Raw genomic sequence first — 23,996 nt, 5'->3', positions numbered from 1 at the left:
TTAGCTATGGTTATATGTTTCTGTTTTTGTCAGTCACTGAGTGGAGCATCTTAGAGAATAATTATGCTTGGTTTCTGACTGTCCACATAATAGAATAGATTAAGTATTTTCAGCGATTGGTTCTTGCCCATGGGATGAATCTTAAGGGGGACCAATCACTGGTTAGTTACTGCCTCAATCTCTACTACATCAATGTTCCTGCACTTATATGTAGTATGAAGAACAACTTACGGGTTGAAGATTTTGTGGTTGCTATCCACTGAGCGTCCTGTTTGTTGATAGGAGATTGCCATTTTAGGCTCAAAATCCCACACAGGCAGGAGTCTCAGCTAAAATCAGCTCTTAGACTCCTTGGAGCCTCCCCATTACAGAATTCTAACACATCATTGAGATTCCTCCTCCTCCTCTTACTGCCAAGTTTTGTTTACCGCTCTATGCCTCTCTCCCTACCTATGCCTACACCTGATCCCCCTAATTCCCACTGCTTTCCCTTTCTCACCCAGTTCCCTCAATCCATCCACATACAGTGATTATTCTATTTCTTAGTCTGAATGAGATTCAAGCATCCTCCTTTGAGCCTTCCTTATTATTCTTATCCTCTCATGCCCTGTGATACCACCTCATGTTGAAAATAATTTAAGTATGTTTTATAGATTTCCTTGTAGTTCTAAATGCATATGTTTCCCTTACAAACATATTATGTTACCTATATATACAATCCACATAATAATAATTTTTCTCAGAATCTGATAATAACATACTATTTGTACTGAAAAGTAGGTATCAAATGAATTTATTTGTACTCCCAAGTAAGAATCTTCAGAAATCAAACTGTTCAATGATATAATCCTGGTTATATGGTTTAATCTAATAGACTGACATCCAGGTAATATGCTAGATTTTTATGTCCAGGTTTTTTTTCCACATTTTTTAATGGTAGAAACTCATATAATGATATAATACATAGTAATCACTTTGGTGGTCATGAGAATATGTTTGCTGTACTAAATAAGCAGTTAAAATCAATATTTACAGCTTTTACACATATTTTCCTAAACTCATGAACAGAATTGATTTGTGGCCTCAACAAAAAAATGTAGCACTTTGGGACAAATATGCGAAGAAGCATCCCTGCACTGGAGGCCAACATACAGAAGACCTCCACAACAAGCATAGCCTTGCCCTTAGCGCTATGGTAGACAGGGAGGAAGGTGATCCAGACACTGCAGAACACCAACATGCTGAATGTCAGGAGTTTGGCTTCATTGAATGTGTCAGGCAGATTCCTGGCCAGGAAAGCTACAGTGAAACTCCCTAGAGCAAGAGAACCCATGTACCCAAGGACATAGTAAAAGACAATGACTGAACCTTTGCTACAAACAGTGATGATGTGTCCATGTACCATGTGTAGATCAGCATGAACAAATGGAGGAGAAATTCCCAGCCAGATTCCACAGAGAATCATTTGGGTCATGTTGCACATGGGAATGAGGTAAATAGGTGCCCTTGAAAGCAACAGCCAGCTCAGTCTTCTTCCTGGAACTGTGATCTTAAACGCTAGTACTATAGTAATTGTCTTTGCTAAGATACTAGAGGTAGACACAGTGAACACAATAGCAAATGTGGTTTGCTGCAGGATGCAGCTGACCATACTAGGATAACCAATGTAGAGCATAGAACAGATAAAACAAAATATGACAGAGATGTGTAGAATACAGCTGAGGGTTTCATTATTGGCCTTGACTATGGGAGTATCTCAGTGTTTCAAGAAGACACAGAGTATAATAGCCGTAAGAGCAGAGAAGCACAGAGCCAAGCCAGCAAGAGCCATTCCCAAGGTGTCTCCATAATCCGGAAAGGTCACAAGCTTTTTGAGGCAATTAGTTTGATCTGTGTTGGCATACTCATCCTCTGGACACTTCACACATTTATCCATGCCTAGTATAGGAAGGGAAGTATTTTCAGATTTAGTTTTTGTAGAATAATCACAAGATACAGTAAGCTTACACTTTAGAAATTCATAACTAACATAGACTAACTTCTTGTGTTAGAAGCAAACTTAAATATGGGAGCTTTATAAGATGTGATCATAATTTTCAATGGTTCTATTCTTTATGCAAGCTTCTTTTCATATTTATCTAATATACTCAAAATGTTTATTGTATTTTTTAAAACAAAATCTATACTGTTGCATAATTTTTATGTTTCCACAATAATATGCCTTAGAATGATCACTCATATAATCATAACATTTTTACTTATAATTGAGTATATTATGCAAAAGAAGAACGTAGAACGATATGTGTTGGCCAAAATCTAATCCTCCATGTGGTTTCAAACAGATTTTGGACATAGAAACTCCACCACTCCATGTCTTGGAAAAGAAGGTAACAACCAACATTTTAGTAAATCATTATAATCTCTGGCTCTGTTCGACAGATTTGTTCTTACATATACAAGTATTTAAACTCTTTCCCATTCATTATATAAAGTTACCTTTGAAAGAGATATTGTTAGAGAATATTATAGTCAATAAAAATTTAGAGTTTTAATGTTCAGTCCAATGGATACATCTGCAAAATCAGTTCCTCAGTTAAGGCTAGAAAATTATGAAAGAAATGGTTTGAAGAGTGAAACAGCTAGAGGGTCAGAGAGTTTGATATGAGTGTGTATTTTGTAGGAAGGTTGCAAGTAACACCCATAAACATCTCCCCATAAAGGACTTCTTAACCCAGAGCTAACTGACAACAAACAAACAAACAAAAAAACATGACGCATTGGGGAAAGAAAGAAATGTCATTCAAAATTCTATCTTAGAGAATTACAGATAGTGAAGGAATATGGAAAGTGAGTAAAATTGTCATCCCCAGTGAAGCATATAACAATTAGTGTGAGTGTTTTTATTGTGTGAGTGTTTTAAAAAATGACATAAATTTTAAAAAGTGTAAGGAGGGGTGGTTGGATATTTGTAGGAAAGAGAAGGAAAAATGTAATCATATAATAATCTCTTAAGTAAAAGTATCATAAAAAAGCACTGGTAATGTCAAGCGATGAAGAGATAACATGAAAAATCATCACCTAATTTCTCTACATTCAAAAATATTACATTAAGTTGTATCAATCTATGTCTGAATTGTGGTAAGGAATATTACATGCCTGCTTTATTATTTATGTAAGATTTCCTAAACTGTACTCCCATTGCTGTAGTATTTATTAAGAAATACCATGGTCTAAATAATGGTAAATACCTCAAAAATAATCTTGACAGAATGTAGTAGATGGAGGTTCCTTTCCACTGTTATACTTGTAGATTAAACAATAGTGTATTCAGTTTTTTTCCAATCACATTAAGCTAATTGATTAAAGTTAAAAGTGATGCTCTTTCCAAGTACATAGTCTCTGCATTGAAAGAGATACATTTGGCATTATTTTGTATTTACTTTACAATTTTGCTAAACAATGTTATCCAATTTGGTGAGTAGGTGTATTCAAATACGAGAGACTTTACCTACATAAAAATAATCAAGTATTTTGTATAATATTCTCATATCTCTTAAATATAGTATTTAAAGTTCTGGCTATGGCAATGAGGCCACTGAAGTAGATCAGGCGATATAAACTGGAAAGGAAGAACACAGTGTATCATTATTTTTAGAAGATGAGATAGTATATGTGATCAATCACCAAAATTCCACTGAAGAGTTCTTACAGCTGATGAACAACTTCAGCAAAGTGGCAGGATAAAAATTAACCAAAAGAAATCAGTAACTTTCTTTATATAAAAGGTAAAAAATATGAGAAAAAAATTAGGGAAACAGAATCTTTCACAATAGCCAAAATAGTATAAAATATATTGTTGTAATTCTTTCAAACCAAGTGAATTATCTCTACAACCAGAAATTCAGATCTCAAAACAAAACAAAAAAACACACACAAAAAAAAACTGAAGAAGACTTCTAAAATGAGGCTCATATGCTCATCCATTAATAGGATTAACATGGTAAAATGGCCACCTTACCAAAAGCAATCTACAGATTCAAGGCAATCTCTACAAAATTCCAACACAATCTTCATAGACATGAAAAGAGAAATTTTCAACTTCATATGGAAAAACAAAAAATCCAAGCAGCTAAAATAATTCTTAAAAATCTTAATAATTCCTAAAATCCAGTGGAAATCACCTTACCTGACCTCAGGCTACACTACTAAGCAATAGTGATGAAAATTGTATGGGATTGGTACAGAGGCAGACAGGTTAATCAATGCAATAAAATCAAAGACCCACTAGTAAAACCATACAGCTATAAATACTTGATCTTTGAAAAGGTAGGCAAAAAAATTACAATGGAAAAAAAGAAAACATCTTCAATAAATGGTATGAGTCTAACCTTGTTGTACTTTATATAGTACAATGACAATAGATCCATGTTTATCACCTGTCACAAAACTCAAGTCCAAGTGGATCAAGTACGTCAACTAACACCAGATACACTTAATTTAATAGAAGAGATAGGTGGAAATAAACTTGAACTCATTGGCACAGAGGGAAATCTCCAAAAAAAAAAAAAAACTTCACTAACATTCCTAATTACATAGGGCTAATATATAAAATATATAAAGAACTCAAGAAGCTAACCTCCAAAGAACCAAATAACCCAGTTAGAATCTGGGGTACAGAGCTGAGCAAAACATTTCACAATAGAGGAATCTTGAATGGCCTAAAAGAAATTAAAGAAAACTTCAAAGTCCTTAGTCATCAGGGAAATGGAAATCAAAATCATCCAGAGATTCTTCATCACACCAATCATAGTGGCTAAGATTACAAACTCAAATGGCAGCACATGCTGGTGAAGATGTGGAGAAAGAGGAAAAAACTCAAATGACAGCACATGCTGTCAGTTAATTGGACAAAGAGAACACTTGTCCATTGCTGTTGTTATTGCAAACTGATGCAACCTCTTTTGAAATCAATCTGGTTCATTCTTATGAAATTGGAAGTAATTCTACCTGAATAACCAACTAAATCACTTTTGGGCATATACCCAAAATATGCAACACCATACCACAGGGAGATGTGCTCCAGGATGTTCATAGCAGACTTGTGTGTAACAATCAATAGCTGGAAACAACCCAGACATCCCTTTATCAAAGAATGGATACAGAAAATGTAGTTGAGTTTCACAATGGAATACTAATAAGCTATTGTAAATGAGAACATCATTAATTTTACAGGCAAATGGATGGAACTAGAAAATGTCATCCTGACTGAGGTAACTCAGATCCAAAAGGATGTTCATGGTACATACTCACTGATAAGCACAGACTACTCAGGAAACGAAAAGTACAGACTATCTAGGAAACAACCTACAGACCTTAAGAAGTACAAGAAGCAGAAAGGACCAAGTGTGGTTTTTCAATTCCACTTAGAATTGGAAAGGAAATTAGTACAGGAGACAGAAGGAGCAGAGACATGTCGGGAAAGAAGAGGGGGAGGAGGAAAGGGGAACAAGATCAAGTATTCCCGACAGGAGAAAAGCCCACAGTGTGAATAGAATTAACAGAAACAAGCAGCCTCGGAGGGTAGAAGGTGAGGAATCCTCTAGAAAGTACCAGAGACCCGAAAGTTTAGCTGCTCTCAGGACTTATTTGTGGTAACCTTAGCAGAAATGCCCAACATTACACAGACAGAACTCCACTTCAAGTAGATAAGCAAGGCCTCAAGGGGAGGGATAGGGTTACTAACACACAGTCTGAATTTCTGACCCAGAGTTGTTCCTGTCTAAAGGAACTGCAAGGCAAAAAAAAAAAATTGGAGAAGAGACTAAAGAAAAGACAGTCCAATGACTGACCCAAATTGGAATTCATCTCATAGGGGAGAAGAGTACCATGGCCTGACACTCTTACTGATACTACAATGTGCTTATAGACTGGAGCCTGGCATGGCTGTCTTCTGAGAACCCTGTTGGCAACTGACAGAGAAAGGCAGACACTTACATCCAAGCATTGGACTGAAGTCAGGGATTCCCATGTTTGAATTAGGAGACAGAGAGAAGAAGGTGAATCAGAGATTGACCACGTAGGAAGACTAGCAGGCTAAACTAAACCAGATTCCAGGGAGCTGCCACAGACTGTGCCACCAACCAACAGCATATAGAGGCTATTCTGAGGCCCTGGTTGGGGGTGGTGGTCGGGGGAAGGAGCATCATCTAATAGGCAAGGGGTTAGAGGAATGGGATTAGGATTTGTGGCAGGTGGACTAAGGGTGGTTAACAGCAATAAAAACATAATCAAGTATTATAAAATTGTTGTATTTTCAATCTTCAAGAGTGACAAACCCTGCTCTTCCACAGACTACACATGCCAGAAGACCAGGTAGGCTCCCTGTAAACTGTTCCCCCTCTGTCAATTACCTTTGTCACAATTCTCAGGGACACCCCTAGTGTTGAAACAGAGTTACAGGGGCAGCATTTGTTGTAAGAAAGTATTTAAATCACAGCCAGATGTTTCTACTTTAACTTTTTTATTGAGTTACAGGATAAAAAACTCACACAGCCTTTACATTTTTAATAACCCTTAATCAGAAGAAGACTTGGGCAGCCATCTACCTTCCATGGTGTTGGAATCTATTTTCCTATCTAGAATCCTGAATTTTTACCTAACACTACTAGGTTTCATCTTGGCTACTCAATAGAAATTGACTCTTACGCCAAATCCTTTACTATACAAACTTGAAAAATCCATATGAAATCGATGATTTGCTCTATAGATACCACTTCCTAAAGTTAAATGAAGATCAGTAGACTATGTAGATAGTCCTATAACACCTAAAGAAGCATAAGGTTCACTAAACATTTCTCAACAAAGCAAAGCCCAGTTCCAGATGGTTTTATATAGAATTTACAAGATATTCAATTTAAAGTAAATACCAATACTCCTCAGTGTATTCCACAAAATTGAAACAAAAGAAACACTGCCAAATTATTTTTATGAGGTCATAGAAACCTGGATAACTAAACTACATAAAAACTCAACAAACGGAGAATTTCAGGCCAATTTCCTTTAAGAGCATTGATGCCAAAATTCTCAACTCACAAATTGTTGTGATTTTTGTTTTCTGAAAATCCAAATAAAGCAATTCCACTAAAATCAGTGATGAGACAAGGGTTCTGAATCTTTCCATATCTCTTCAAATTAGTATCTGAATTTCTAGCTAGACTAATGTGACAATTAAGGAGATGAAGATACATATTAGAATGGAATAAGTCAAAGTATAATTTGATATAAATTATCAACAAAATGGCTGGATACAAGATTAACACACACACACACACACACACACACACACACACACACTCAGTAGTTTTCCTATATACAAATGACAAATAAACTGGAGAACAAACAACACCTTTTATAGTACACTCAAATAATGTAAAATATCTTATGGAAACTATGACTAAACTAATGAAAGTCTTGCAAAAGAAACCTTAAATCTCAAATTTTGAAGGAGGTAATTTATGTACTATCAGAAGGGAGAAAGATCTCACACTGTCTTGGGTCAGTGGAATAACATAAGAAAATAACCATTCTTCCAAATTCCACATATAGATTCAACCAATGACGTCAAAATGTGAACTTAAAATTTACAGACATCGAAGGAACATTTCCTTATGATACCCAAGATATTCTGAAAAATAAGAGAACTGCTGGATGAATCACCATTTCTGATTTCTTTCTTTTTTTAATAAATCTTTTTTCTTGGATATTTTATTTACATTTCAAATGTAATTTCCTTTCCCTATTTCCCCTCTACCCAGGAACCCCCTATCGAATCCCCCTCCTCCTGCTTCTATGAGGATATGACCTCACTCACCATCCCACTCTCACCTCTCCACCCATGATTTTCCCCACACTAGGTCATCCGGCCTTCACTGGACCAAGGACTACCTCAGTCACCTATGCCTGACAATGTCATCCTCCCCTACTTATACACCTGGAGCCATACAGCTGGGGCCATGGACATCTCACTATGTGCTCCCAGGCTGGTGGTTTAGACCCTGGGAGCTCTGGTTGGTTGGTATTGTTGCTCTCCCCATGGGGATGCAAACGCTTTCATCTCCTTCAGCCTTCTCTCTTACTCCTCTATTGGGAACTCCATGATCAGTTCAAAGGTTAGCTGTGAGCATCTGCCTCTGAATATATCAGATTCTGGCAGACCTCTAAGGAGATAGCTATATCAGGCTTCTGTCAGCATGCACTTCCTGACATCCACATCAGCGTCTAACTTTGATGACTGCACAAGGGATGGATACCCAGGTGGAGCAGTCGCTGGACAGCCACTCCTTTAGTTTCTGTCCCATGCTTCTCCATATTTGCTCACATGAGTATTTTGTTACTCCTTCTAAGAAGGGCCAAAGCACCCACACTTTGGCCTTCCTTGATCAGGAGCTTCATGTGGTCTGTGAGTTGTATCTTGGATATTGGGAGCTTTGGGGCTAATATCCAACTATCAGTGAGTACATATCATGTGTATACTTTTATGTTTGGGTTACCTCACTCAGGATGATATTTTCTAGTTCCATCCATTTACCTAAGAAGTTTTCGAATTCATTGTTTTTAATAGCTGAGTAGTATTCCATTGTGTAAATGTATCACATTTTCTGTGTCGATTCCACTGTTGAAGGACATATGGGTCCTTTCCAACTTCTGGCTATTATAAATAAGGCTGCTATGAGCATAATGGAGTAAGTGTCCTTATTATATGTTGGAATATCTTCTGGATATATGCCCAGGAGTGATATAGCTGGATCCTCAGGTAATACCATGTCCAATTTTCTGAGGAACTGCCAGAGTGGCATCTCAAAAGGCTGTGAAACACTTAAACACATCATCTTCACTCATTATGGAAATGTAATTAAATACATTTTAAAATTCCATGTTAATCCATCAAGATGACTAAGTTCAATTACAAAGGTGATAACTCATGTAAGAAAGCATGTGGGGAAAATGAGTCATGTCTCCATTGCTTATAGGAATACAAAAATTATAAAACAATAATGAAATAAATATGACAATTTCTTAGAAAACTGTGAATATGTCTAATGCCAAACTCAAGTATACCACTCTTGTATATTTGCCTAGTACTGTCTCATACCATAAGGACACTTGCTCAATTATGTTTGTGTGTCTATAGTTAAAATAGCCAGAAACTACAAAGAAGTAGATGTACTTCAAATGAAGGGCACATAAAAAATAGCATACATGTATGCAATATAGTATTACCGAGTTATTAAAAACAAAATGACACAATGAAATTTTCTGACAAATGGATAACTAAAAAATATCATCCTGAGTCAGATTACTCACTCCTAGAAAAAAGATTCCTTTAAAAGTTTATCTTAACTGTTAAGTAAATGATAAATACAAATAGTGCACTGACCCTGTGTTGGGAGCCGACTCTGAGCAGACAGCAGCTATCATCTTTGCAGCCATCTTGAGCCATATACCCTGACAAGAGACTTGTTTTCAACAGCCTACAACAGCTGAGCACACTCTGATAATTATCTTGATCCTTTCAATCAAGGCCAGGCAGTGGTGGCACATGCCTTTAATCCCAGCACTTGAGAGACTCAAGGATAGAATCAAGGAGAGATATAAACCAGACTCTGTCTCATCTCCAGATCAGACTCCCTGTCTTGTCTCCATTCTTCGTGTCTCGGTCCTCACTCTCTCTCTTTTGCTAGACCCTGACCCACAGATTGAAGTAGCAGCTTAGGCAGATACAGGGTGACCCCCGAACGTGAGGTAGTATAGGCCGTTACAAAGTAGTGTCCAATGTGGGGAAGCAAGAATGAGAGACCCAGTGAGGGACATTACCAGAAGAAGGGTTGACTGAAAATTCAGAAATGAAACGGTGATTGCCATGGGAACCTGCTATGTGGAGACCAGTAAGTCATAGTAATGATAATGGGACAAGTAATAAGTCAGCCTGAATTCAACTCTCAGCCTGATTTCAACTCTCTGTTTTTGTTTTGTTGTTTGCTGCTTACGTGTGTTAATTGTTTGCTTCTGTTTTGCTGTTTAAATGCTGTCTTTCATGTTCAAAAGAAAAAGAAAAACATAAAATCCAAAATACGGCCAAAGGTTGAAATAATCGATTTGTCAGAGCCAGATTGTGCTGACCTAGAGTAAGAGACAGCCAAAAATTATGACCCTGAATGGTCCTCTTCCCAAAGACCCCCTCCCTCTGTTCCTCCACCTCCAGATGCTCCTGCTATGGAGATGCTGGTTGTAAATACCGGAAAGGAGTTACAGGACAAAATTTCTCTGCTTAAACAACAAATAGAGTTAGAAAAAGAGTATCAGGACTTAATTAATCAGCTACAAAAATTAAAGACAGGGAAGATGTCTTGAGAGGACAAATAAAATCCCTCAGATCCTCGAGTTCCTCAACCCGAGTCCAAAGACAGCCCCTACCCCCTGGTTTTAGTTCAGCCACAGATCAGCCAGAGGAGGGAGAGGCTGAGGTTTTCCCTGTATCAGAGACTAGGGATGCTCAAGGGGTTGCTTGGAGACATCACACTGGGTTTAATTTTCAAATTATTAAAGAATCAAAAAATTCAGTGGCACAATACGGTGCCACTGCTCCCTTTACTCTTACAATCTTAGAATCTGTTACAGAGGAGTGGCTGACTCCTGGTGATTGGAATACTCTAGTGAGAACAGTTCTTAGCACTGGTGACCATCTTATTTAGAAATCAAAATATTATGAGAATTGTAAAGAGACAGCTAAGAGAAAACATTCAGGCAGGCAATGGTTGGTCCTTTGATGCCTTAGTAAGAAAAGAGAAATTTGCTTCTAGTGATAACCAAATGCAATATGACCCAGGCTTATTTGCTCAAATTCAAATTGCGGCCATGAAGGCTTGGCACAAACTCCTGGTAAAGGGAGACCCTGGTTCATCTTTGACCTCAGTCAGACAAGGGCCTGACAAGCGATTTTCTGATTTTGTTCATTGATTAATGACAACAGCAGGAAAGATTTTTGGAAATATAGAGACAAATATAGATTATATGAAACAGCTTACATATGAAAATACCAATCCTGCCTTCCAAGCAGCCATTAGACCCTATAGGAAAAAGACAGACCTTACTGGGTATATCAGACTCAGTTCTGACATAGGGCCCTCCTATCAACAGGTCTTAGCTATGGCAGCTGCCATACAAAGACAATCAGTGAGAGATTTTTTTGGCAAACAGAGACAAAAAGGTCTGTTTTAAATGTGACAAGCCTGGACACTTTGCCAAAGATTACAAGACAGAAAATGATTTAACCCAGAGATAGCCTAGAAAACAGCCTGGCCTATGCCCATATTACAAACGTGGAAGGCATTGGGCTAATGAATGTAGGTCCAAGACAGAAACACAAAGAAACACCCTTTCCCATAATCAGGGAAATGGGAACAGGGGCCAGCCCCAGGCCTCGAGCCAACACAAGCCAAAACATGCTTATGGGACAGTCAGTATCATACCAACAAACAACAATCCCTTTAAGAACTTTGTCAAGAAACCCCAAGAAACACAAGACTAGACCTCAGTTCTGCCACCCACACAGTATTAACCCCAGAAATGGGACCTCAGGCCTTACCCACTAGACTGTTTGGACCACTCTATCCAAATGTGTTTGGCCTGATAGTGAGAAGAAACAGTGCTACTATACAGAGACTACAGATTTTTCCTAGAGTTATAGACAATGATTATCAAGGTGAGATTAAGGTAATGGCCAACACAATACAGAATATAGTCACTATTCCTACAAAAAAGGAAGATAGCTCAACTATTGTTACTTCCATTGATTCCTACTAGTCACAGATTAGAGTCCTAAGAGAGGGAATCAAGGCTTTGGTTCCTCTGTTGCATACTGGGTATAGCCTATAGTTAAACAAAAACCTATGATGACAAAGGTCATCATATTTTGATTGCTCGATATTGCTCTATGGGAAGGCATTCCAAGGTTTGGTTGATACAGGAGCTGATGTGACGATTATCAGACAAAGCGATTGGCCTGCCACCTGGCCTCTGACCCCAACTTTAACCACTTTAAGGGGTATTGGCCAAAGTCAAAATCCACAGCAAAGCTCTAAGGTGCTGACATGGAAAGATAAAGAAGGGAATACAGGGAATATACAACCCTATGTCATCCCAGGCCTTCCCATTAATCTTTGGGGCAGGGATCGATTATCCCAGTTGGGATTGATTATGTGCAGCCCTAATGAAGTAATCATGGCTCAAATGATAAACTCTGGATTTTCTCCAGGGAAAGAATTAAGAAAAAGTGAAAATGGGATTACTCATCTTATTGAGGTCCATGGTAACTCTGGAAGAAGAGACTTGGGGTATTTTTGATGGGGGCTATTGATTCCAAAAGAATCCAGATACCAAAAAGAATTTTCAACAGTCCTCTAGAAAGACTCATTAACTGGAACCTGGAATGGGCCAGATCCAGTGCTTATCTGGGGAAGAGATTAGTCTACATATATTCCCAAATGGCAGATGCTGCAAGTTGGCTGCCAAAAAGACTGATCAAACAAATAGACAACAATAACAACTCCAGAGAAGAGAAACCTCCTGAGATATGTATTTTTTCTTTACAGGAAACATGAAGATGCTTCACAATTGTCTTCAAACAGGAGCGGATCAACCATCATACCAGACTCGAGAAGTTCTCAGTTCGGAAGAAAACATCACCACCTCCAGGGTGACTCTATTGGACTTTTGGTTCCGTGATTTATGATTTAGTGGGGTACATTGTTTAGACTCAGGAGAAAACCCATTACCACAGTTACTATAATTGTTTTTTGAGTTTAAGACTGACTGGGGCAAGAATGGGAATTTTCCTTATTTGTTTTAAGATCAACACTATGATCAGTTCTGTACTTCTATAGATTTAGATTTAGAAAGAATGGAATCTGCTATAATACATTTGTAAAATTCATTATTCTTCATAGCTGAAATAGTGCTACAGAATAGAAGAGGCTTATACTTTTTACTCCTCCAACAGAGAGAGTTATGTGCTACCCTAAAAAGAGTGTTGCTTCTACAATAACCATTCAGACATTGCTAAGTCTCTTGTCTCTTGGGTTTACACTGTTCAACAAACTGATGGCTTTTGTACGACAATAGATAGGTGCTATTCAAATGAAACCCATACAGGTCCATTATTACAGGCTAGAAATAGGAGACTCCAAAACCTCTGTCATCAAGACTGACAAAGATTAACTGCTAACTTGCGCACTAAGCCAGATAGTCAATGACGGGTAAGAGAACTATTCAAGACCCTTGCCCCAAACTGGGAGGCCTCACCATCCTAAGACAGGAGCTTAACCAATGGCTGTTGAGTATCCAAAGACAGGAAAGAGAGGTTGGGGTCCTTTTTCCACCCTAAGACAGGCATGGTTTCTGTAAGTTTTCCCAGCCTTCCCTTTTGAAAACAAATTTAAAAAGGGAGACCTGTTGGGAGCTGACTCTGAGCAGAAAGCGGCTATCATCTTTGCAGCCATCTTGAGCCATATACCCTGACAAGAGACTTGTTTTCAACAGCCTACAACAGCTGAGCACACTCTGATAATTATCTCGATCCTTTTAATCAAGGCCAGGCAGTGGTGGCACACACCTTTAATCCCAGCACTTGAGAGACTCAAGGATAGACTCAAGGCAAGACTCAAGGAGAGATATAAATCAGACGCTGTCTCGACTCCAGATCAGACTCCCCGTCTTGTCTCCATTCTTCGTATCTCCATCCCCACTCTCTCTCTTGCTAGACCCTGATTCACAGATTGAAGCAACAGCTTGGGCAGATACAGGGTGACCCCCGAATGTGAGGCAGAACAGGCCATTACAACCCTGAGAGGCTAGAATGAAGAGATCACTGTCAGAAGGAGCATGAGTATTACTGCGTTGAGGAAACAGAATAGCTCCTTTTTTGTCACTGAAGGCAGAATAAGACAGGAGAGCAAGTGGTCTGTTGTGGGTTATGGACAGAAAGTGAAGAGTTATCAGCTTGAATTTGAAGGTATATTTTGACCATGTGGAAATATAGTACAATAGAAATATTTTGGGATCTATAAAGATGGGCCTAGTGAACACGTCTTCTAATGAAGATTACAGAGGCTAAATTGTACTTTTTCTCAACCAGGATAGTAGTGTGCTAGATTAATATTGGTTGAGTTGTTGATTGAGCAGGTAACAAGAAAATCTGTAAACAATCGATGTTGATGCTTGGTCAGAATGTAACCTTCTGAAACCTGGTAGCATGGCCACATTGATGATGACATCTTCGACTCTGGTTACTGAATATGGAAATGTATAGCTGATATGAGCTAGAAGCCTTATTCTACAGGCTATGCAAAGATAAACACAGACATTACAACATTCTCTAAACCCTTCAACTGCAATATGTCCAGGTTGCAAGATGTGCTGGGGCTATAGTAGCACATACGTTGTGGAAATGAGCAATCAATGACTGATTTAATTTGATACTCACTCCACGAGAAGAAGTCCATGCTCAACCATACTTGGATGGTTATATCCTGGACAATGTGTATTCCAGAGAACTAGAAAATCCCAGATAATACTCTTCTATAAAAAAAAATTAAGCAATGATTTCTAATTCATATGATGATGTATTGGTACACACACATACACACACACATATTAGAACCAGGTGTATAGACAGGATCCAGGCATGAAAGCAGAGAAACTAAATTAGCCATCTTCATCATGTCCCTCCCTTCAGAAGGATAGGGTAAAAAAATAAATAAATAAAGTGAAAAATACAGAGAAATTTAATGTCATAAAAAAACCCATATTCTACCATTTTAAATATAAGGACTCTAACATGAGTTAGAGTCCAAAACTAAAACATCCAGCAAAAACTAAAACATTATACTCCAAAAACTAAAACATCTAGCAAGAAGCCTGTGTATGTTTGCACCAGGTGTTCTGCATATATGGTATGGCTGTTAGCTTGATTTTCTATGGGACTCATAACAGTGGGAGCAGGTATATCTCTGACTGTTTGCTGGTCTTTAAAATTCATTTCCTCCTAATGGGTTGCCTTGTCCATCCTTAATATGATAACACTTGACTAGTCTTATTGTATTTTCTTTTGTCCTGTTTGACAATCTTCTTCTGGAGGCCCACATGCTTCTCAACATAAAATAGAAAGAGATTTGTTCTGGGAGAAAGGAATGTTGGAAGAAGCCAAAAAGAGTAGAGAGATTGGAAATATGGCTGGATGCACTGTATAAAAAGGACTCTATTTACAATTAAAAAAGAAAATCATAAGAGCAAGGCAAATTTAATAAAATTTATGTTAGTGTCTTGTATTCAACCAACTGAAAAGACAATAATATTGACTGTTTATTTAATTTTGATACATGTGTTATAATATCATTTGAATTAATAAAAGTTATATTAATTTCTTACTGTAGTTTCTGGATTTTGTAGTGAAATTTGATTAACATTTAGTGTACTTTTAAAAATATGTACTTCATTTTCATAATCCTCATATGCAAATCATATTGAACCATTTACATATTGGCCTGGTTCTTTAACTTTTAGTCATTTGTCTGAATATTTCTATCACCTGCAACAGAAGTTAATCCTAAATTTCATTTATACAATGTACTACCACTTTGAAAATTCATTTTCAAAGCTTTAGTTAACCTCAACATTGATACCACTGCTTAATTAATTGTGATATCTCTGTACGTATGAGGTATGAATCTTAGAATAAAGGATGTTATTCAGAGTTCTGTTTGTTGGACTGCAAACTCATCTGAACTGAACAGCAATTGAAAATGCAAACTGTCAATGATTCTATTGATCTACCATAGCAAATTCAAAACTTACACTTCTAAAATATTATATGGCTGCTATTAACATGAAGTGATTATTTTAAAGCTCCATGAATTCTGAAAAAGCAAAGAGGCAAAGTATCTATATCTTTAATGCATTTAAAACATGTAACTATAAGAAATGCATAATCTTTAGTACTCTGAGGAAATATTGGTGTTTTTGCTTCTAGAATTAGGAAACAAAAACATAGTCCAAGAGATAGAGTATATTATTTCTAATCACAGTGTTACTGTTGATTTTTTCACTTTTATGTATCTTTTCCTTTCCACAATGGACTTTTGAAAACTATGTGCATATGGGAGATATAAGCAATTTTATTACTTTGAGAAAACATATCATTACCTGTCATGTTGGAAATTTCATTTTCTGGGCAGGTGGAACAATCAAAACAGCACACAGTCTTTCCCTCCTGAAAGTATTTATTTTCTGAGTCCTGGTCTGCAAGGCAAACTACATATGGAGGCTAAAGCCTGAAAAAAATCAGATACCTTATAGAAATAAACAATTTAACATATGTGTCAAACACTCCAGTGATTCACAAGAGAAAGCTAGTGAAAGACCTCCCTTTACACACTGTATCATGTTATAAAGCAAAATTGCATTGCTTTGTTTTTTAATGATAAAACTTTAAGGACATAGGGGGATTTTTATATCATGAAAATCTTATGAGAGAGCAAGTAAGAGAGAGATTTTACAGACTGAGGTTGAAGAAAGAAAAAGATAGAGAGGATATCTCGGACTATGGAAGTCAATAAATGAGGAAATGTTAAAAAATTTATTCCATAATAAAATAAAAGTAGAAAAGATTATAGGTATTTTTGCTTCATGTAGAGCTTTAAAATTAAATCTAAATTACCTGCTTGCTATCTGTAGCCCACTCTAGCATTTCATCAAATATAAACAGGTGTTTACCATCTGGAAAATGACCAGAAAATGTTCCTATTTTCATTTTAAGTCCTTCCTGTTTGAGAAAATCCATAATATAGAAAATTTCATATTCTGTATCTCGTTTTCTATTCTGGTTCATGTTCACTAGGCTTCCAGCAGGATTTAAAAATTGTATGGTCTTCAGAAAAGAGAACATCTGAAACATATTTTCATTTTAGCTTGAACTATGCATTCACATTAATACAGAAACTATAAAGTTTGTAATATCACTCATATCTATTATCTACTCCTAAAATCTATCTTTATCAGAAGCATTCAGTACTGAAAAAGTAAAACATATTCCATGTACTTTTAACATTTCACTATGCTTTACAAATACCATTTTCCCACTATAATTGATGCCACAACACATGCACAAATGAATTTTATGATTTGAGAGTAGTGATACATTATCCATTTTTTTATTCTAATAATGTTATTTGATCATAAGACAGGGAAATAAATACTCAATCATTCAAAATATGGAAAAAGTACTTGAAATTGTTTGAGGACTATTCATTACATAAATTAGAATCTTTTTGATGATCAGGCAGTGGTGGTGCATACCTTAATACCAGAATTTGGGAGGCAGAGGCAAGCCGGATTTTTGAGTTCGAGGCCAGCCTGGTCTACAGAGTGAGTTCTAAAACAGCCAGGGCTACACATAGAAACCCTATCTCAAAAAACAAACAAAAAAAAAAAGGAGAAACTTTTTGAACAAATAAAGGACAAGTCATTTTCATAATTTCACTAACTAATTGCATGAGAAAAAAATTTCAAATGATGAAGTCATGAGATTCATATATCATTGAAATTTTGGAGGAAAATTCATGACTAAGATTGTGAAATACTGACTTTAATGCCCTTGTTGGCTGTAATATAAATTATGACACTAACATAATAGGTCACTTATGTAGTGGAAGACTCCATAAATGCATGCATTTAGGATAAAGGTTATTTATTTACATTGATTTTGACTTTACTATTCCATTTATGAATGCCACCTCTGACATATATGTCATTCAGTGTAAGAATTATTATCTTCCAGGAGTTAAATTCCGGTACCTTTCCATCATTCTCTGAGGATGTGTCTACTTGTTGTAGAAACATCTCATGAAGTGAGTGGGCCACTGCATATGCAGAATTGTATATGTTGTAACCTGTTTCACTCATAGACATTCCAAAGAGTGGCATAAAAAAACCATTTAAAAAGGGTTTTGATTGGAGATTTCTTCAGTGTTTTACAATTAGGTGGTGGCAAAGAACACTTAAAGTAAGTCCACCACAGTTTAGCCAACGAAATGTCATTACTGTAGTTAGAAGGGCACACTGTCTGCATAAATTGTTTGAAACCAGACATCTCAGACTGCTGATGTGAAAAAATAAGAGTCCAATGCAAGGAGTTAAGCATGAACTCTCCGATCATTGTGATCATATCAAATTGTGACACACTGACTCAGATTCTCTGAATACTTTTGAATTTCCATATCTTGAAGTTAAATTGCACAGGAGATTCTTTATCCTCATAGACAATCACTACCTTTGCTGAAGACATTATGATTTGGTGATAATATGTATGAATCATTTTAGGGTATAATATCCGATCATATGTGATCATAGTGACAAATGCTTATCAAACAGTGTTTTTTTTCCATTACTGCTCTCAATTCAGAATGGAATTGAATTCCATGGTCATCATCTGTAATGATCACTCCTACCCTGTTCCATCTGAAGTGAACTACTAGGGACACCATGGCTTGTGGTAGAGATGTGTCCTTGGGAGTCATCTGGTAGAGATGAGAAAACTGTTCCTGACCACTTAGTAAATGACAATAACCACAGTATAGCTGAAAGACATGGACCATAAGTATCATTATGAAGAAATGGAATGCACATGGCTCAGTCTAAGAACAAAATGTGCTAGAGCACATGCTAGAAGTGTGTGAAACTGTCAATTCTTCATCTTAATATGAAAATCATATCCAATTTCTTATGAACTGCTATACAAATACAGATAAACTAAATGTTCTGGCAAAACAGTCCACATTATGTTGCCTCTGCTGCCTATTTGTCATAAAGTTGTGTTTGCCACAGTAAGTGTCTAAACTTTATTTTTAAGAGATCAGAATAGATGCAAGTGAATTCTCTGCCTTTTAGTCAGCTTTGGAACTCAGATACTATTCCATTAAAAGTAAACCTCTGTAACTTACCTCTGGAGTTCTGGAGAAGTACAGGAATGGTCCAAGTGTGTAAGATGTTATCCATATAGGTCCCGTAAGTACAATTAAATATCTCCTCTGATTTTTACAGTAGTAATTAGGAATATTTTCCTTTTTTTTTTTCAAGAACCAAACTCTGTTCACATTATCCTCAATTAGGTTACACTCAATCTTAACTAATAGAGAAATGTTGGGTAAAATATGAATATTCTTATTGATTTCTTCAATGGCAAAATAAACAGAGGAAATCAAGTGGATGGTTTTACACATCACCCTGAAAAATGGGGGATATGAGTTCTAATTATGGTAATCTTAAATAAAACTCAATGTGAGTTAAGCAAAAATTTTTTGGACTTTCGTGACCCATTTATATGTGACACTATTCATTATTGTGTTAGGATAAGAGACCTGCCAAATAGTTTAGCAATCTTAAAGTTTTTTTTTAATTTGATGAATTAAACTTTATTACTTTTGTTTTGAAATCTTGGGACTAAAATATGCAAATGTCTTAAGCATTGACAAAGTTTTCTGTTATCTTCTTCTTTTGACTCTTCTTTAACTGTATTCTGAAATTAGACACCATGTGCCTTTTTCTTTTGATGTTGTTAATAAAGATTTTAAAATATGAATTTTATACTAAGAGGATTCTCTCATTTTTGAAATTTTCTACAGGTTCTTCTTGTTTTTCTTAAATGTGGTGAAATATCTATGGGTCGTCTGTGAATAAGGAAAAAATTCTGAGCCAACATTGAATCTGCCCATGACTTCATCGTATAACTCTAATATAGATAAGATGCATATAAAAGAAATAAGAATTATCTGCTATCTAGAATATTATACATTTTTATAGAATCAGATCTAAAACATGTCATGATCCTTTATGACATAATGAAGAACAGGTACCCAAAATTGTCCGGGTCAACAATTGCCAAAGTCTAAAGAATTCATAAGTAATGCAAATACCACAATAATTTACACTTTTTTCTTCATTTTATACAGTTCATATCTTTTCATTTTTTTATTTTAGGCTGAACAAAATAGAGTCATACAAGATTGGTTTTAACTACAATCAATCTTTTGGTTCGGATTCAGTTCCTCTAGCTTCACATGTAACTTAGATTGTACTAATTCATGCTTTCTCTACAGTCACAGGCTATTAAACAACTGGCCTTGGGTTCTATTTGGTTCTGATTTGTCCAGATATATTCTGTTTCTAATATGTTCACTTTAATTTCTCTCTTTCATCACACATATTTTAACTGAATATATCTGCTTGATATAATTCTAAAGAGTTTGATAATATTACTTAAGAGTTATATATCATTCAAGGTGTCGTACATAAGTTTATGGCTTTTACCTCATCTCTATTATCTGTAATGGTTTGTGACTACTGTAATTATTTATGTAACTATACATAACTGTGGGCCTGAAGTTGTTATTGAATTGACTTAATTTTATGTCCTCTATTATTTACAACTTCTTTTTTAATAACTTTTTTCTAGTCGTATTTCTTGGATTTTTTTCTTTCATTCAGAAATACCTGAAATTGTGTAGTACTTTTTAAAGCTATTGCTATTCTGTACTGGAGAAAGATATGCCCTTTGAAATTTGAGTGATCTAATTAATCTACTTCAATTGTTGATGTATAAAGGTTCAATATGTCAAGTCATAACATCTTTTTTTTTTAAAGCTACAGCTTAGAATTTTTAAAAAAAAAGAATAGTTAAAACAATCCTAAGTAATGAAATAACTAGTAGGTATGTCACCATTTTTGATCTCAGTTTGTATTCCAAACTATTGGAATACAATCTATTAATAAAATTGGCTTGAGGTGGGTGAACTTTGATCAATAGAATGCAACTAAAGGCTTATAAACATACACCTTTGGACACATTAGTTTTGCTTGATAATTAAGTCCACAAAACTCTACTAGAATAAAGAAATTGTCTTGAATAATGGTAGTGGCTCAAATGTATGGCTTCATGGAGAAGAATAAAAATGCATCCATGTCTATATTTGTGAAGAAATCTCAATTCTAAATGTTGTATACATAAAGGGGAAAACAAAACTTATTGGTGATACAGTTTCAATGATATAGTGAATGACACGTACATGAACAATACAAGTTAAACTCAGTGACATTTTGGAAGTTTTTGTCTCATAATTTTCGAGAGATGAACTTTTATCTTGTACAGTTCTTTTGTGTTTATTTTATAGCTTTTGAATATTTCTTTTTATGGGTTTCTTGTTTATAAAGATGTCTATTTTACTATTTGTATATAAGTGTGTTTATCATGCCTTTATTTGATTTTACAGGTGCTTCTACTCTGATTGAATTATTTTATAATCCAAAATATTTGTTTTATTCTATTTTATAACTATTTTTAATATGATGAATTTTTAGTGGGTGAAAGTAATAATGTGGGTCTTTATGGGAGTTAATTAGTAAATGATCTTACAGGAGTTAAGGGAGGTAAACTCACAATTTGAATATATTGTACTAAAATGTATTTTATATAAATGATGATGGAAACACATATTGACTTATGCTGTATTTTAGATGGACTCGGAAAACAGGTTGCTTAGTAAAAATCATAATAGTTCACAAGGCCTATAATCTCGATTACATTAAAGTTAAAATATAGAAGTATGGAACAGAAAGTAGATTTCATAATAGGGTAGGTATGACTTGAATAAAAGATAAGATTTCAGGATTCCAGAATTTCCAGAAACTCTTCTAAGTATTTTAAGATTGACTGTGGTGTTGGACACACACACACACACACACACACACACACACACACCTTCCATTCAAACTTTAACCATATGGATCATAAATTATACATCTATAAAACCTAAATCAAAAAATTAATCACCTAAATCAAATTAGCAATAATCAATTTCATGTTTAATCTTTTTCAAATCATATACTTTAGTTTACATATATATTTCATTATACTATTATTTAATAGTCAATGGTTTCTATATAAATCATTTAATGCTTTAAATTTTTGAAGTGTTGATAGTTTTGTTTTGCCATCATCAATGATGATACATTTTCGAATCTACTTGGTGAGTGTCTAGTAATCAGTTCTGGGATATCTCTTTAATATGCAGAAAGCTTGTTGTTTATCTGATGAGTATTTCCTGTTCAACGCACCACAATATCTTCTACTTCTATGCATGAAAGTGAAATGACATTTTGAATTTTCAAACTAGATTGCTCTATTTAGTAATTAGCTACTTATTATCCCATACAATCCCATTATATACACATATGAGAAAAAAACACACTTCATATTTATCTGTGCATAGAATATGATTAAAACAAAGACTAATATAGACAATGGATAGATGCTGAATGAGGTAAAATGCAAAATGACTATGAATCAGAAATCTTTAAATCTGCAGTGCAAAATAGATTTGACTGTTTTTAAAGAGATTGCACATAGTAGCATAGGGGAATGCACAAACCTGGAAGAATTATTGGAAGGGAATTAACATGATGAAGTTGAATTCTATGTTATCTTAAAATAGATAATATACTTTTTAAAAAGAGGTACAAGGTAAGGTACTTGTGGGAGAAAAATATGAAAAAAATTCTGGATTGTTCAAAGACATACATTTGAATTATTCACTGAGCTACTGTAAATTACTCTGTATATGTGTATCTAAAAAAAATAACTATCATATGATGCAAGTCTACCACTTAATAGCACTATAGAAGAGTTAATTTAAAAAGCATTCCAAGGATGCAAGTGTGCTCATTACATGAAAATCTATTAACATAATCTACCACAAAGGCAAACTCAAAAATTCACATGGTAATCTCAGATACTGGAAATGTGTCTGACAAAACACAAAGTCTCTTCATGTTAAAGTATTGGAGAGATCATGTATTCAAGTCTCATACCTAAACATAAGAAAACAATAGGAAGGCTCTTTAGGTGAAACATCCAACAGTGGGGAAAGGGAACTTGTAGAGTCTACCTACAGTAGAAAGACAGAACATAATGTGAATGGATGAGGTTACCATTCCAATCAAAATCTCTGATCCAGAAATGTTTCTTTCTAAAAGAACTGCAATGACAAATATGGAGAAAAGTCTAAGGAAAAGGAGATCTAATGACCTGCCCAAATTGCGATCCATCTCAAGGGATGTTCCAAGAACTAACACTATTATTGATTCTCTGGTGTACTTATAAACAGGACCCTATCATGGCTATCTTTTGAGAAGCCCAACAAACAGATGACTGAGACAGATGCAAGTATTTCCAACTAACCATTGGACTGAACTTGGGGATCCATGTAGCTGAGTTAGGGAAGAGCTGGGAGAAGCTTAGGAGGATGGCAACCCCACAGGAAGACCATCAGTCTCAACTAACTTGGACCCTTAGTTGTCTCAAACACTTAGGCAGAAACAGGGCAGCATACACTAGCATCACATGAAACCATAAGATGTTAATTGTAATATAAAGTTTAATCTCTCTAAGAGCAAGGGCAAAAGTATGATTGATTCATTCACCATCTAGCTGGATTGTGATTCAAAAATGACAATAAACAAGCTATACTATAAAACTACCATATTTGGAAAAATGACCAACCATGAAACATAAAATAAATTTTAGTTATGTCCTTAAAAAGGATAGCAAGAAGTCACATAGGGCCTAATCTCTCTTTTACTATCCCTGGAATGCTTTATGTGGATTTATACATAAATGAAAGATCCACTTACTACTTGTCTAGATTCTCACTGAAGTAATCATTCTTCACATAACTATTCTCTGTATAAATGGAAAGAAAAAAACCATCAGCCTCTTTATCTCCTAGACAATTTTCTTTGTCTTTGATTCTCCAAAAGCACCTGGGGTCACTCAAATAGCAAAAAAGTAAGGGAAGCATCAGAACCAAGAAGACAACAATCAAAGAGAACAT

The 23,996-nt window shown here is 35.6% G+C and overlaps 1 pseudogene; it reads right to left on the bottom strand.

Annotated features, from left to right (window-relative positions):
* Positions 1-982: 982 nt before the first annotated feature.
* Positions 983-23,996, bottom strand: LOC114626996 (annotated as a pseudogene).

Source organism: Grammomys surdaster, unplaced genomic scaffold (genome assembly GCF_004785775.1).
Source record: "Grammomys surdaster isolate TR1022 unplaced genomic scaffold, NIH_TR_1.0 242, whole genome shotgun sequence".
Taxonomy (NCBI): domain Eukaryota; kingdom Metazoa; phylum Chordata; class Mammalia; order Rodentia; family Muridae; genus Grammomys; species Grammomys surdaster.
This window is presented reverse-complemented; position numbering and strand designations above follow the sequence as displayed.